The 5,000-nt window shown below is 43.5% G+C and overlaps 1 protein-coding gene across 5 annotated transcripts in view; it reads left to right on the top strand.

The window, feature by feature from the left end:
• Window positions 1–5,000, top strand: part of EBF3 (EBF transcription factor 3) — a 194,199-nt gene that overhangs the window by 3,351 nt on the left and 185,848 nt on the right. The gene's annotated exons all lie outside the window — the stretch shown is intronic.

The following is a 5,000-nucleotide window of genomic DNA, read 5'->3' as shown; positions in this document are numbered from 1 at the left end:
CCACATCCGTCTCTGAAATCAGCTCCTGTTCCTTCCTCAAACCTCTGCCATCTCTTGTAAATAACACAATTATCCTTCTTAAATTATTTAACATGTTTTGGACAACTTTCTGAACTACAAATGTTATCCAAACTTCTTTCAAAACAACTATTTTTATAGATAATAGATGCCTGTTAGCTGTTGAATGGAGGGTTCAAGTCTTTTGGCTTTATTTTGTTTTTCTAAGAGATGCATTCGCTGGCTTTTCAGTGTGCTTCCTCTGTTTTGGACGAACAAGCGAATTAAGGGAACTGTACCCTTCGTAAATAATACAGTCTCAATGGTAATCCCTTATAAAATGCCTGGTGCATTATTATTATTTTGTCTTTCTTCGTGAAAGAGCAGAAAGAGGGGTGTATTTTCTCTCTTATCAATTGCAAAAATAAAAATTGAAACATTAAGGACAAAAGACTGTTTCACTTAATGATACATTTAAGAACCCCATTTCAGTTAGTTTAAGCTTTCAAGCGCCCTTTCCCCTCGACTCTGCTTTTGAAAGCAGAAAGTTTCCAGTCTTCTTGACAAAAATAGGGTTAGATTTAAATGCCCCTAGCAGTAAATGAGTGGTGTCCTTTTGCAGAAAACCCGATCTGACAGGCAAACGCCAGTCCCTTGACAAAGACGGAGGCGTTGAGCCCTCCAATAATTTTTTTTCAATAGGTTACAAAGAAGCACCCTTTTAAACTCTGGAGCGCTCTCGAGTTGACAATGTCTTCTTATTTCCTTTGTGCATGCCAGCTAAATGTTTTCGGAAATCACTGTAGGCTAATTAAGAGGATACTATGGGCAGCTCTGTAGGTTTCAGTGCTCTGGAATGAAGGACAGAGAAAGATAAAGAAAGATAGATAGATAGATAGAGAGAGAGAGAGAGAGAGAGAGAGAGAGAGAGAGAGAGAGAGAGAGAGAGAGAGAGAGAGAGAGAGAGAGAGAGAGAGAGAGAGAGAGAGAGAGAGAGAGAGAAAACCAGACCATTTTAAAGCACGTTTTTATTAGCAATGGAAACTGCGGACTTTTGCAGAAGTTCCAGTGCTGAAAATACAAGCTTTTAATCTCTCTTCGCTGACGGAGGAGAGAGGGGGGAAAAATAGCCCAGTAACTGATCAAAGAGTCAATGGCGCTGAACCGACAGTTTATGGATTCTCTTGCTGCTACAAAATAAAAAATAAATCACATCTAAATACGCGGACTCATCCCAGGCAAAGTAACTATCACCCGAAGTGGAGTGGCCTGCTGCAACAACAACAACAACAAAAAAAACATTTGCAGACCCGACTGCTGGTTGTATCTGCGGGGTTCTTCGCTACCTCAAGCTTTCCAGACAAATCCAGCTTTGATCGGGGGGACCTTTGGAAAACTAGGCCCACTGCTCGCTTCCACGACGAGGAGTTTCGCGGGCTTTCTTTTGGCTGGATCCCGCTTTCCCAGCATGGCGAGCAGCGTAGTGGCTTAACCCCCTGTTAGATAAGGGAAAAACTTTTTTTCCCCCCGAAAGCTTGTGGCATCGAAAGAATGGAGATGGAGGTGCTTCCGTGTCCCCCCCCACCCCCACCCCACCCGCGTCCTCTACTCGTTCTGCACCGCACACAGCGCCGATTGCAGCGAGGGCAACGGAGCTGGTAGGAATGGGAAGCCAGTGGCCTCGCTAGGCAGAGACGGCTGAGGCCCAGGCTGCGAGAAGAGAAAGCAAGGAAGCCGGGAGGGAGGGAGGGAGGGAGGAGGGGGAAAAGCAAAACAGGCGTAGCAGCAGAAAGAGAAGGAAGGAGGGAAGGAAGGAAGGAGGGAAGGAAGGAAGGAAGGAAGGAAGGAAGGAAGGAAGGAAGGAAGGAAGGAAAGGAAAGGAAAGGAAAGGAAAGGAAAGGAAAGGAAAGGAAAGGAAAGGAAAGGAAAGGAAAGGAAAGGAAAGGGAAGGAAAGGAAAGGAAAGGAAAGGAAAGAGAAGGAAAGGAAAAAAAGGAGGGAAGGAAGGAAGGAAGGAAGGGGAAAGGAAAGGAAAGGAAAGGAAAGGAAAGGAAAGAGAAGGAAAGGAAAAAAAAGGAAGGAGGGAAGGAAGGGGAAAGGAAAGAAGGAAAGGAAAAAAAGGAAGGAAGGAAGGAAGGAAGGAGGGAAGGAAGGAAGGAAGGAAGGAAGGGGAAAGGAAAGGAAAGGAAGAAGGAAGGAAGAAAAAAGAAAGAAAGAAAGAAAGAAAGAAAGAAAGAAAGAAAGAAAGAAAGAAAGAAAGAAAGAAAGAAAGAAAGAAAGAAAGAAAGAAAGAAAGAAAGAAAGAAAGAAAGAAAGATCTTGATTTGGGACCGGCAGGAGCTCGTGTTGATGCACAGGCAGCCGTGGCCTTCCGGAGGAAGAGCCGGGCAGAGATTGCAGGGCCGCCGCTGCTCCGCGTCCCTGACTCAGTTGCCGGGAAGAGAAGCCGGCGCGCTCAGGAAACCCCTCGCGGGGAGGCTGCCGGGCTCTCGCCTTCTCCGGGAGGGAAGCTGGGCTGGGGAGGGGCAGGAGCGGCTTTGGCGGCGGCTGGGAGGGCGAAAAGCTTCTTTACCAACCGCGGTTTGCAGTGCCTGCTGCTCCCAGGCCGCTCAGGCTCCGGATCGGTTCCCCGAAGTCTGGAGAAGGGGGGGGGGGAGGAAGGGGGAGACACACACACACACACACACACACACACACACACACACACACACACACACACAGACAGACACACACACAGAGAGAGAGAACGCACCTATAGCTCCGCACCATCTGTTAGAGCCTCTGCTCAAAACCCATTCAACCGTGTGCCCAGACACACTTGCCTTTTTTACCCAAGAAAAATCGTTGTTAGCAGTTTCAAAATAAACACCAGATTGCCCATTAGCACTTTTCTTCCCCAAATATCAGACCGATAATAGCCGTATTGGAGTGCGTGGTGGCGACTGGGATTCCTCAAGGCGGTTAGGGAGAAGGAGGAAGAGAGGTAGAGTTCAACTGCTTCAAAATAAACTGTAATCTGCTCTATGAGCGCTCTTCGAAAAGAAATGCCTGGCATATATACGTGCCTTTTCTTTTATAAAAGGCCTACTTCAATGCAGTTTAGTCCTTCTGGGCCCATCCATTTACACTAATCTTTGTTGGGGGGCAAAAGGCATCTGGGCATTACCCCCCAAAAAATACATGGTGTCTGATTTGTAGGTTGCTAAATCTAATTGAAATACTGTCCCTGTCCTTTAAAATGATGCTATGCAACGTGGATACTGATCCTTGCATGAACAATAGCCATAAAATCCTTCTAATTAGGCAGTGACAATCTTTAAACTTAACAAATGGACAGGGCCTGTTTGTCAACCATTGAGAATGTTCTAAAGGTTTGGCTTCAAAGACCGCAAGAATTAATAATTTTGGGTAAGTGAGACACTGGGAACCATTGCTATCCAAAAGGCACTGTTGCTGAGTCCAAAAGTCAAATCAAAGTTTTGTGCTTTAAGGGAAGAAACAATGCTTCTTTCTTGTGCTGCTTGTTAAATTCAAACCTCAGGAGGGTATAAAAAAAAGTATTGCACTCTGATTCTAATTGGCATAACATGTTACCACAATTTTTTTTTTGGTACATTACATGCTTTTTTATTTGCAAAGGTAGATTGGGAAAAAAGAAAATAAACCCACCTCAGCTTTTGGCTCTGTCAAAATGTGCATATTAGAGGTAAATCTGTCACAACTAAACAGTTCCCTACAGGGAATGCCTACCTTGGAAAAGACTTGATCTTAGAGATCTGAATCATATTATGCTCCAGTGGGTTGGGGGTTTTGTTTTTTTCCCTTTTGAATGGGAGTTTTCTCTTAATCTGGATTAGTTTAGTAAACCCAAATAATATATAGGGGTGAAATGACAATTTACATTTTAATTTCTTCTTCTTCTTCTTCTTCTTCTTCTTCTTCTTCTTCTTCTTCTTCTTCTTCTTCTTCTTCTTCTTCTTCTTCTCCTCCTCCTCCTCCTCCTCCTCCTCCTCCTCCTCCTCCTCCTGTTGAAATAGTTCTACCTAGCCAGATTTCTATCTGAATGTATATTTTATTTGCATTTTGATTACATTTCTTTAAATGTAATAATGTACATTTGTTTAAATAAAAACATTTGTTTTTATTAAATTTGTTTAAAAACTTGTGCCTGCTAAGGTCTGGATTTGTGTAATGAATCAATGTAGAAATAGAGGGAACATACCTGGAATATCTATTTACTTGTTTATAGAGACCAATTGAAACAAAATGAGACTTAATCTCTCAAAAAGTGGAACTGGAACAGCTTTCAGTGCACAGAACATGAGGGAAATAGAAGAAGCAAGATCAGTAGGCAGATAAGGCAGTAGAGAAATGATTCTGAAAGTCAAATAATGCTTATTAATTATACTCAGATTCTAACTCCTTAAAAGATGAGTTCTATTGGGTTTCAGCCTAGGATAATGTGGTAGGATGGGGATGATGGTCTTGCTCAGCCCGAGAAAGTCTGGGTGTTCTCTCTTCTGCCTGCCTGACTCCTGACTCAGGAAGGCAGAAAGGAAAATAATGTGTGACATTGACAAATAGTTCTTTGATAGGTAAACAAAGGGTGAAATAGATCATTAAGAGAAATATTTTATCCTCCACATGTCCTCTTCAGTCCCCACACCTAATTTCAACATCTGGAGAGATGCATGTGGCTTACTTGTGCACAAAAACCACTGGATGGGCTGGAGACCTAAGAATAGTCAGATCCAGGCTTATGGTGATTTATATTGTCTTCTAGCCGCATCCAACAATCGTTATGCCGAGATAAGAGTAACAGGCTTTATCCCTCAGTGAGGTTGTTGTTGGTAGAAGAGGCTATCAATCTTTGGTGAGGAAACGGTCTTAGTCGTGTTTGGAGCAGAAATCCATGGGACTTGTCATGAGAGAAATAAGCATCACTGATGTCAATGGGTCTTCTGCCAAACCTGCCAAAGCACGGGAGCCAGCCCAGGGAAATAA

Source organism: Vipera ursinii (assembly GCF_947247035.1).
Source record: "Vipera ursinii genome assembly, chromosome: 5".
Lineage (NCBI taxonomy): Eukaryota > Metazoa > Chordata > Lepidosauria > Squamata > Viperidae > Vipera > Vipera ursinii.
Note: the sequence above shows the minus strand (reverse complement) of the source record. Positions and strands in the feature narration are given on the sequence as shown.